The sequence below is a fragment of the Thermobia domestica genome, chromosome 2 (assembly GCF_964235325.1).
Source record: "Thermobia domestica chromosome 2, izTheDome1.hap1.1, whole genome shotgun sequence".
Taxonomy (NCBI): Eukaryota; Metazoa; Arthropoda; class Insecta; order Zygentoma; family Lepismatidae; genus Thermobia; species Thermobia domestica.
Window position 1 is genome coordinate 247,269,584 of NC_137455.1, and position 12,926 is coordinate 247,282,509.

Here is a 12,926-nt window from a genome sequence, read left to right on the forward strand (position 1 = left end):
TTTTTTAGACCAGAATGACGAAATTATTAACCGTAACACATTTAGTCAATATTGAAGGATTTATTAATTGAAGTTCAACGTCCTCTTTGACAATCACGCTTCATATGAGACGGGATCTACTGCTTGGAATGGAATACGAAACGAACAATTACTTTTTATTATTATTATTATTATTAAGGCAAGAATAACCCAGGAGAGCACACTTCGTCTTTATATTTGCACTTATCTTTTCTGAACATTTAATACATTTCATTTTGCCTACTGCTAAATAAAACGAAACTGAGAAAGAGTAATACACTTCTGTACATTATGAAAGAGGTATTGCATTTTAAGTAATAAGAAAAGGAGCGTACAGAAAGGAAAGTAACAGAATAAGAGCAATGTGAATACTAGAGAAGACACCAAGCGTCCCTATGCAAACACATCCATATAGCGAATTGGGCAGTGGCGGTATTCCAAAACACTACTAGAAAACAACTATAGGGGAGGAAGATACACATACATTTTCCGGAATATCTTGACGGCACACAACTGTTCCTGTAGTGAAGACACGCTGCCTCAAGTGAAATTTTTATAAGCAACCGGCCTCTTGCAATTTTCTCCACTCCCTCTAGATGGCGTTTTCGGGACTATTTGCAATTTGGGTCCGTCGTTTCACAATACACCTTGTTCTTTTTGCTTTCTTCCTTTATCTCTCTCTCTCTCTCTCTGTGTACGTGCATGTGAGAGAGTTTGTTTCTTTCATTCAAAAACATTCAGAAAAGTGCTGCCATCCAGAAACTTTCGAATCCACTGGTTTTATTCCCATCACTGACTTCTTGCATGTTTCACTTTACGAATAATTCCATTTATTTTTACTCCTTCATGATCTCTTCTGTTATTACTGAACTTCTAATTATAATAAGCAGTATCTAGTATTAGAAGTAGCAGTGATTTTTGTTAGTAATTTTTTCTTGGTTTCTTTCGTATTAACAAATATTACTTTTAGTTAATTTGCCACCAAGGAGTAAAAAGGCACAGAGCTCTCACCTGTAGTATGAGGGATCCCTGATTCGATTCCAGGAAAGGTGAGATGGTGGTGGACAAATCGTGCTCTTGAGTCTCCAGATTCTCCAGTTTCCTCTTACATTTTCATTCTCTTAATTCTTTTACATTACTTTGATTAATAATCTGTCTTCTTTAGTCTAAGGGGTAAATGCGTGGGATGTTAACGATTTTATTTTTACTCCCAAACAGTATCTCTACTTGTATCTTTAATCATTACAACAATAATTTATCTCTCCCTGCAATTTATTAACAACTCAAATATGTATCTGAGAGTTACAATAGCAATCAATAATTTGCGATGCCTTCCCTCATTGCGTGATGCATATTCCCTTAAACAAAAAGTATACATATATCAAATTTTATACCTTCATCTCCAGTGATCATTTTTATTCCTTTAACAAACTTACAGATATAGCCTGCTAGGAATATCAAAAAATCATCAATAAATCAACAACACTAAAGGAAAACGAGTTGGAAGGAACTTTGTCATGACCTAATTTAAGGGTATTATTCTAATATTTATTTGGTGGAACATTTTATGAAAACTGGAAAACATTAGTTAGGTTGATAGTTCACTGAATTCAAACTAAGGACAGCACGATTACGAAAAATGCTAAGCACTATACTACCCTCGCTTGGTGTATGGAATTCCCAAACAGCATGCATCAGATATTCGTATACATGGAAAGCACATGTATCAGATATTCATATTTTGTGTACCGAGTAGCTCCATACACCAAATTGCCTCCTGTATGCTCAATGGTTTAAGGGAAGCATGCAATATTAATGAAGAACATATTAAGCCCTTTTTCCTCTTAAAGGAGAGAATTTCATAAAATTTCGTCATACTAGCATTAAGGGATTAAGTGAAAACACATATCAAATTTCTACAGTGCTATAGATCTTATAAAACAAACTTGCCCTCATGTGATCAAATTTCGCAAATATCCACCTTACATACAATTTTTGGGATAAGGAGGTTTTGTATAAAATTTCAACGCCAACCGCCAAAACGTTTGGAGGTATGGTGATATGTGATATGTTCGCTTCGCTATTCTATGCTAAGTATACATTTATTTACATTTGTAAGATTTTATTTTGCAAAAAAACCGCTTGTACACAGGACTTCCGTGTATCTCAACCTTTACCACATCTCGTTAAAAAAGAAATGAAAATTAAACTTGACTTGAAAATCACAAAATTAAATGAACAAAGAAATTTTTACGATATCTGAGCACTAAAATGTTACACAACCCAGATTTAAATATTTCAGACTTGAAATGTTTAAAAGTTAACTGAATTCAACATTTGCGGTATAGCCTATATATTCTTCTTTTAAGCCTTTTTCACAATTAGCTGGTTCGGCTTTTTGGATCGCCTGTTTCTATCTTATGTTATATCCACGGTGACACCACACTGCACCACACCGTTCTTCACACAATATCTCTACTTTTTCTCTGCTTCGCGTCACGCACGTTTTCCCTCAGTTCTATAGCATTCACTCGGTGAGTTACATATTTCGAAGGACTTCTCACATCCCCAAACCATCTCAGTCTACTTTTCTGCAGTTTTTCTACTAATGGTCTCACCTTTACTGTTCCCCGGATCAATCATTCTTAATCCTGTCCTTCCGCGTCATCCACACAACCACCACAGTGTCTTTATTTCCTCAATAAGCAATTTCTGCTCCTCTCTCCTCGTTGTCATTCAATCTTATAATACAAGTCTCACTACTGTTTTGTGAAGTTTTCTTTTGAGACGTATTAATACTCTACAGTCACACAATACCCCTGCTGCTTCTCCCCATTTTGTCCAACCGCTGCTAATTCTGCTGTTTATAACTTCTTCTATTCCTGCATTTTCCTGCAGTATTGACCTTAAGCACTTAAATTTCCTCCTCATTATCACCTCATCTTTATTCTTGTATTTTCAATTACATTTTTCCTGAAAGGACAATGTAAATGTTCTATATTAGCTTTACTAATTTCAAGCCATTTCCTCTCCAATGCTCCTCTAGATATCTAATTTCTCTTGCAGTGTTCCCTTGGTTCCACCCACCAGCACGATGTCGTCCGCAAATAGCATATTCCTTGTTAAGCTCGTCAATCACAATTGCAAAAAAGGTACTGTATCAGAATCCCGATGAAGTCCCCATTTTAACTGTGAATTCTTCTGTTATTCCGCACTCGCTCTTCGCTCTTGTCCTACATCCATCACACATATCTTAAATTATACAGATGTATGTTTTCAGTAAACACTTTTTCTTCAGTGCCTACCAAGTAAAGTTCCGTAGCACTCATTTGCTATCTCTAGGTTGATGAAAACCATTTGAAGGTTTCTGGTATTCTCTGTATTTTTCCATTAATATTTTAAGTGCAAATATTGCATCCGTATTATATATATATATATATATATATATATATATATATATATATATATATATATATATATATATATATATATATATATATATATATATATATATACACTTTGAAAAATGCGTAACAAAAAAAAATCTATCCATTCATATAGAGTAGCATCCAGACATTTTTAGTACCATAAACCATTGGTTTGAAGGAAAGATTCTGAACGCATAGTTTGACAATATTTTGTTACATGTTGTTTCGCTCGTTCTACGTATTAGTATCTCATAGAACTTCATTGCTGAAAAAGACTCCAATCAACTAAAACTTCACGCCAACGAACCGACACAAAATTGTTAATTTATTTATTACTTTACTAGAACAGAGATTTAATGCAAAAATATAACAAAGTACTTCAAACCAAATTACAAGATATCAAAACTCATTTTCTTAATGTTCTAAGAAAGTTTTGACACATACTGTCAGATGGCCAATGATTTTATTTTAACCTTACACGCTTGCTACAAATAAAACTTTATTACGTACGTTAATTCTAGAAGTAGGAAGTAAAATAGTTTTAAATCTAGATAATCTATGCAAACACATAAATTCTGGAGTAAGCGGAAGTATTAATTAGGACTTCACTAATTTGCTGACGAAATATAGTTTGCAACTTATACACTTCGTTTTAAAGTATCTAAATTCAACCTATTCGAAACTTGAGGGTAATCAGATAGATAATGCTTTATGTCGTTTCTAAAAGACAGCCATTTTATCGACACTTCAGGGCTCTTGCGATTCGGTCGATTTTGTTACTATGAATGGTTCCTGTATAAGGCTGCGATATTCAAGCGAGAATCTTGCTAGTGTGGAATATAAGTTGACAATACTCTTGAAAGAAAATTGGAATAGGGTATTGCAACGAAGAAAATTAACACTTATTGGTTTTATAGTTCACTACTACATCAATCTCATCAGCATCATGATTAATTTCTTGTTTCTTTGGAATTCAACGTGACTTTTCCACTCTGATTATGTTTCAGACATCGACTTCCAGTTTAAAGTAGGATTGAATCAGGAGTAGTACCTCTGGGTTTACAACATTCATTTACTTAGAACAATCTTAGATAACAGCTATGGGATAAACTGAAGTACATTTAAGCAGTGAGCTCATGATGCGTACGATGACAGTGTGATTTATTTGACACATCCGAATGAAGTATTCTTACAAAAACTGTTTCCATTTTCTATAAATTTAAATCAAACCATTAGTTTAGCATTTTATAGTTAGTAATGATGGAAGTAAATGAAAGCAAATATTGAAAGACTCGATTAAATGAATATGTGTGTGCAGGTCAGGTCTGGTCCTAGGCAATTCACTGCCCTATTTAATAGTATCATTTGCAATCCCTCCTTCCCAAGAAAAAAAAAAATCATAGCTACAATTGTAAGTATATTACCCCAACGTTTTTTTAACAGCGTTAATAAATATACTACACAATTCACTGAATAATAATAATAACAAGCAGAACATGTTACTATCAAAGGAGTGAATTCAATATTGAATTGTGTATCATTCACAGAATCGTTGTTAACTGACCAACTCTCATTGCTATGGCAACAGTAGAGACAACACACTTAAAGGCCGAAACATAGTCAAAGTTAGCAACAATGGAAAGTGTTGGACATTCCTATGTAGAACAATCCACATAATAATAGAATAATCTTCATTCTCAACAGCTAATTAGCGGTGAGCCTACAATATGAGTTGTTCAAAAATAAGCCTGCCATACATCCCATAAAAACGGGACAGTCCCGATTTTGGACCCGTGTCCCGCATCCCCATAAATTTAGTCGGAACAAGCAAATGTTCCGCATTTTAATTCCGTCCCATTTCTGCCACCAATACCAGCATATTCGAACAGTGAAAAGTCAAAAATTCTTGCATTGGATGGGAATCCTGTAATTAGTGAATGAACAATAAGCTGTAATATGTAACAGTTTTGAGCAAGTTATCACACCACCCTGTCCGACTTGATAACGAGCAAAATTTGCAATGCTACTTTTTCCATTGCATTTGGTGGAAATTCGGACACTCCAACATCAAAAATACAAATAAACGTAAGATGGTTTTGAGTGTTTCTACACCTACAAGCGCAGGGAAGATAAGTGACTTTTTCTCCAGTAAGACATTAGATAAGTTAACAAGCGTTATAATCTTTTTGAGCGGCTAGGGGCACAGAACGTTCTTTGATACAGGGCTTAGAAATATGTAAATCTGGACCTGACAATTGGTCTCACGAAACAAGGAGAAAAATCAGCTTTTCATCAGATTAAACTGACAAACATAAATTTGGCAAATACAGCTAAAATATTACTAAACGCATGAAGAATATTGAAGGTAGAGTGTATCACTGATTTAAATTATTTGCATACTGTTTTCCTGGAAAGCATTTTTATAAGACAAAAGTTTTTAAGGCGATTCTTTTGTAGTTGGATTATAAACATCTTCAGTCCGTACAATTAATTACAGGGAATGAAGAGAGAAAAGTAGTTGCAGCTTAAGAAACTTTCGCCTATTATATTGTTGGAAAAAATAAAATGAAATCTTTTAGTTTTACGTCTCACGGTTATGCCTACTAAGTTAAAAGAGACGGTGATTAAGAAAAATGAATGAAATGATGGAATGAAGAAAGTGGGAGAAAACGAGAGAACCCTGGGAAAATCTACACACACACGGTGTTTGTCCACCACAAAACTTAATTAGCACGAGCTGGGATCGAACCAAGGATCCCATGCACAGAGGTGAACGCTCTACCACTGAGCCACCGCGGCCTATTATATTGTTGTTCATAACCAGAGTTACAGTTCATTGAATTGTGTTGGAAGGTTTGGGAGAGGAGGGAGATCTAAGGTGTCCCGTATTATCATGGAGAAAATATGGTAGATTTATATCAAAAGTTTATAACAAACATGACGCTAACGCTATTGGTCTATTGTTCTCTGGGACACCTAGTTTTATTATTATTATTATTATTATTATTATTATTATTATTATTATTATTATTATTATTATTGTTATTATTATTATTATTATTATTACTGGAACTATTAGACACTGTCTCCATACTGGAAGATATTTATTCAGATCTCCACCTTGTTGAATAGTCTTAATAATATATTTTTCCCAATTGTTGATATATTTTTAATAAGTTGTTTCGTCTTGTGTTATTTAATACATAATTTAATTCAGTTTCAGCGAAATGTTTTTTGAACTCTGATGTAGGTTTCCCAATCATGTATCGTTGGGGAGTGTAAGAATTGGATGGAATTCAGGGCCCAATGCTCAATGTTTACAACTGAGTATTTTGTCGTATATATTTTCTTTTCCTTATAAAAATAGATAAATATATTTAAAAATCCAGACGTGACTTAAAGTTTTGTTAATTAATCGTTGAATAGATCCTCCCAATATTTCCGTTTTGTTATTAATAAAAACTGTGTAGTCTTACCGTTACATTTTAGATATTTCAGAAAATTTTCTTTATGCTTTCCTTAACATTAATAGTGTTTATTTTCGTTTACACATCTACACTTGATTTACGTGTATAATCTTGTGATTTTACCTGCTGATCACTGCTGGCATGTGATTGTCCACCATGGAGGTATGGGAACATGTTTCCATTGTTTCGTTAGATGTACTTGATTTGTTTGCCGTGTCTAATACGAAGACTCTTGTATTAGTAATGTAAGATAAAACTTTCAATTTCCGATAGATCATGTTTATTGTTCAATTTTATTATATCTTCTATGATTTTCTGGTAATGAAGACAATTAATCTTTATAACAGAATTGTTAACAACAGACCAACTCTCATTGGCATGGTAACGATAACAACAGTACATTTAAAGGCTGCAACAACGTTGAAGTTAGCAACAATGGAAATTCGTATGTATAATAATGCACATAATATTAGAACACGTACATAATAACAGGATACCCAGAGGTGAGCTTAGGACGTTTCCGCCACTCCGAATTTCGTATCACAGACATGAATGTCAAAAACTAGAAGGAGCTAATTCTATAATTCTCTCCTTAATACACTACTCATATTAATAAGAAGAATTGCGAAGTCGGTGAGAACGTATAGTTAACGTATGTTTGTTAGGAATTAAGTGTGAATCATCACCTTTGCTAATATTATACTATTGTAAACTTCAGTGAAGTATGATATTCACATTAACAATGAAGTTACTCAAGTCTACAATTGACCTGCTTTGTCGCATCGCAACAAAACAAATAAAACATAATTAATGGATGTAGTGCGGCAATAGACGAGTCAGATTAATAAATTTAAGTAACATTATCATGAAGTCAGATTTCAATGAGAAGTATTCATTTCAAATAATTTATTTTTTATATTTGCAATTTTGTATACTTTATGCCAGATGTTTCTTGCACTCTGCAAACGCACGTGTTGCATATACTGTACAGCCGTCCCTGTGTGTGTAAGATAAATGACAAAACCGCAAGGAAATTCACTTGCATTGTTCATCACAAGCTCACCTAGACTGAACCAAAACCTGCTACCCTTCGAATCAGAGATTAGCACTTAAGGACTGTGTTCCCGTGTTCTTAATTGGTTTCTGCTCCGTATAATCTAAAATAATATATGATATTTTTTGGTAAGTTCAATCAGAAAAAAAAATGTAATTACCACCATACTAGTTTTTAAATGATGTATCATAGTTAATTGTACTTTTGGCTAGGGTAGCTACCCTGCTTTATCATTTACTTTCTACAGTCTATCTACGTGCTTCCACATCTACGCTTGGTTTACGTGTGCAATCTTGTAAGGGGACCAAAGGAAAATAAAACGCAGAGTATAAAAACAAGAGAAAGAGGAAGAATACCGAGGCAGAGAAATAACGAACATAAAGGAAGGGAAGAAAAAGCGAGATCACAGAACAAAAAGAATAGCACTGGGAGAATGAAGGAAGAATGTTACACTGCAAGCAAGCCTTGATGAATAAAACATGGAAGATATCCCTAAGCTAAAATTTCTAGGTCGTCGACCACACTTAATCTTCCACCGACACATTTTCTTCTGCTTGATATGTGCTACTTAGTTTATGAATAAATGATACTTGCTCCTGGGAAGGTGGATGGAACGCACTTTCATGATCCTCCTATGCACAAAACAACTACTCTTCAAATATTATTTTCTACATAGTAATTCACAAAAAAAAGAAAAAGAAAACTCAAAGAACATCCCCTATGTGTGTACTCAACTGATGCCTGTTGTATTTTATACTATATTATATATATATATATATATATATATATATATATATATATATATATATATATATATATATATATATATATATATATACACATTGGGAATTATCTCGAGTAAACACTAAGTTCAACATTTTAATATTTGCATTATTTACTTAACTCAATGCGATTGTTCGAAACATAAAATCATATTTACTTAAAATTGACTTTCGAATGAAACAGTACAGAGAAAGTTGAATGAATTATACTTACAAAAATATACGATGATTTCATAGCATTATGAAGTATTTATTATTTGTTTCCTTAACCAGAAAATAATACATCCATAATCAAGTCAGCAAATAATAAAATTAAGAAGTAATGGAAATCGAGGAATTTTTAATGTGGTACATATTTTTAAACCAGGTAGGAAAGGGGAAGAGACAACTTCAGTCTCTTAATACTGACAGATTCGGATGTTTGAGAAGATTAAGAAAAAACATATACGATATGCTGCACTAACATGGAATATTAATTTACCGGTGGACATTTTTTTTTTTTTTAAATCGAGGATGAAACGTTTCACACTTCATTCTTGACTGATTTCAACTTCAAGCAATAATGATTGGGAAAAAGTCTCAAAAAAAAAAAAAAAAAAAAAAAGACATATTGTACCAAACTCTAACAACTTTTATGAAATATACCATAAAACATATTTCTTTCAATCGGAGGAGGTTAAATTCACTCCTTCATATTTGACTGATTTTAACTCAAAGTAATGGGAATGATTAGGAAGTCATCAAGGAAATATATGGCATACTGCATCAAACTCGAATATATTTTTTACGAAAGTTATCGTGGAATATATTTTTTGAACTAAGGGAAAGAAATAGATTTATTACTCATTGTAAAGGGGACATTCGCTTTTCATTCTTGGTTGATTTTAATTTCAAAGAGTGGGCATGACTGGGAAACGAAAAGAAAATATTATTTTGACGAAACTCACAAGAAAAATTTTTTTGTCAAGTTTTATTTTTAAAATTATTTTTTTTTAAAAAAGAACTTCAAAATTGAAGGTTCTTGCCCCTTTTACCTACTTACTCTTCATCGATTTATACCGCAAGGAATAGGGATGATCGGGAAGATTTAATGAAACTATACCTTACACTGTATCAAAATCCAATATTTTTTAATGTAGATTTTAATGAAAAATTGTTTTATCATGTTATGCTTAAGTACAAAGTTGGAATATGAGGTGGATTTATTTGGAACGGGTTTCTACCGAAACTATAAGGTGAAGGAAAGCGAATGTTATTTTTAAATTACAGATAAATTTTATGTGAGTTAACGTGGAACAGACAGGCAGGCGGACAAACACACAAATACAGGTTGAATCGAATCGTAGAAGCTAGTTTCAATAATAGACATAAATGCAGCATGAGGAATGTAGATGAAGACGGACACAGATGACTACCATTATATACCTAGTGCTGCGCACCAGAGATGGAGTGGGTCAGTGGGTCGTGGGTCAACAGCAAGTGATCCACTGTGACCCACCACCCACCGTGATCCACTGCGACCCACCGACTCAGTATGATCTACCGACCCACTCTGCTCACTGCATTGTAGACACTATCTTCTGAAGACTGGTAAATTTGTCCTCGTTTTACTTTCAAGACCTTCATTTCCCTTCCTTTTCCATTTGTTTCTGTCTACTTACCTGAGGTGAGTATATCTAACCAAGTTTAAAATGAACTTCAGGCACTTTTGGATATTGATATTTTTAATTGTAATAATAGCAATAGGACTTATACTACTACTTGGCTTTCGAGACCTGTGAGCTTTTAGACGAGCTAACTACTGAAAAAAAATACATTTTTGAATCACTCTAATATATAAATTACTATATAAAAAAATTGAATGTAACTATGTGTGCCTGATCATCACTGTCAAATTGTTAAGTCAAATGAAATGACTTTTGGTATATAGTTAGACCTTAATTCAGGATGTTATATTGCTTTCATTATAATGCATAATATCCTAAGGAGGTAGTGAGGATCCGAAGTTTTCAGAAAAAAAAAAAATAGTATCTCGCAAGCCGTTAAACTTACAGAGCTGAAATTCACTGTATTAACTCTTTATTGAAAATAAACAGAGTGTGTCCTAGCATTTTTTAAAGTTCTCCTTTATTGGGGGGGGGGGCACTTTCTATATATGGAAAATTGGTAGTGAATTGGTTTGTAAAAATGATCGAAAACGATCGATGTTATTTAAGAAAAAAATCAGAAACAAAAAACACAATGCTTGGCTTCATATATTCATTGCCTTCTACTATAATAATTGCTGAACCTTACGTTTATTATATGGAGCGCTTGCAGCACAGGGCAATCAACCTACAAAGTTGTGAGAAAAGTAGGCATAAAATTTGTACTGTAAGCTTAATTAGACGGAAACTTTAAGTTTGGATTGTACGCATAATTATATGGAAACTTATACACTTTTTTCCCCTTTACGTTGGTCTACTTACCTTGATTTGGAACTTTCAAATTTCATCCTTTTTTTTTCATTGAAAGTATCGATAATTCAACAAGGAAATAATTATACTATGATAATTTAATTGAAATTCATCGTAATTTGGCACATGGCAAACAACAGTGTGGTAATTGAAGGGGAAGAAAGAGGGAAATTCCCATTCACCTCTGAACACTTTCCAGGAACCTAGTTCCCTTTCGCTTTCTAGACGGGGTAGGGAACTTGGTAATGGCATCAAACCTTCATGTGTAATTACAAAAATTAAATTTATAAACAAATAAGAAATCATCAGTTTATCAGGCTTTAATTGATAATTTATTCACAAGATTCCTTGTCGAAGGCGTGGTAGATGAAGTTTCTGTTCTCCATGAGTCGACATTGCCAACGGACATGGTCGATATGGAAAAGATGTATGGTGATAGAGAGATGACACTTCTTGCTGAGTACTTCAAAACTGACCAAGAAAAATCGTTATCCGATTTAAGTCTAACAAGCAGATTGTCGATGAGGAATTGCAGAAATCGGGTAGAAGTATTATCAATTTCCACGACAGAGTGCGAACGGGGATTTCCCCTTATGAATTTACAGATGACTGATATTAGAAATAGACTAAGTGCTCAAACATTGTCTAACTTGTTGTTCATCAATGTTAATGGCCCACCGCTAGACAAGCTCGAAATAGACGAGCTAGTTATTTCTTGGCTGAAGGATGGACATCATTCCGCTGTGGCCACGAAAAGGATGAAATTTGAAGTTCTGAGGCCAACAGGAAATAAACCCGATTTCAGATTTGTTTTAAGGTGGAAAATTATGAGTTATGAAAAATGTATACTTGTATTACTAATGGCTTATTTGTGTTATTCAACTTTGTATCTAATTTTTAGTAAGTCTCTTCTTTGCTTTAGGTAAACTACTTTGAATAAATATTCGTAATAATTGCAATTATGCATATATGTAGCTTAAATTTAACGTGGTGTTTTAGTGATAACAGAAATTACAATTATGAACATACTTTATGGAAATGCTCTCACATAGGGTACCCGAACACCTTTATACACTATGAAAAACTGATTTGTCAAGTCTTTTGTGAGAAAAATACTGTGAATTGAGAAACCATAACCTTTTCCATATTGTACAGGGGTATTTTTCTGCGAATAGAAATTTCTTTTGGAATGCGTTCAGAAATTAACACTTGCAAGAATACTCTCTTAGTACAAGTATATTTTACCTGTAGGCACACACTAATTTCCCCCCACCTCGAACTGTTTCAATTTCCTCACTGACAAACACTTTACCATTTTATATCGTAAAGGTCAGATCCACCGTTATTGTAACAGAGTGGTGCTTGAGCGATTGATTAGAAATTCAAACTCCGATTAGTGATAATTTCACAGTCTTGTTTTATTACAAGTGTAAACTCTTTAGTCAGTACAGAAGAGACCGTGGATCGTGTTCAGAGTTGATGACGATGGATTTTGGTGAGTCAGAGTAGGTCACAGTGGATGAGAGTGGTTCATGGTGGGTGGTGGGTCAGTGGGTCGTGGGTCAAGTTTTCATTGACCCACGCGAACTCTGCTGCGCACTGTACAAGAAAGTGAGAAATTTTATTACGTCGTAGGGTTGTGTTACCTTATTATGTTTTACCGACTTCTACCCAACGATAAGATAATTCTTACGCCCGAGAAAATCATCAGTTGTTAAGTA

General features: G+C 33.8%; 1 protein-coding gene across 1 annotated transcript in view; it reads right to left on the reverse strand.

Annotated features, from left to right (window-relative positions):
* The window catches only part of LOC145678427 (semaphorin-1A-like), a gene marked incomplete in the record, with an annotated part of 854,086 nt that overhangs the window by 327,136 nt on the left and 514,024 nt on the right, over positions 1-12,926 (reverse strand).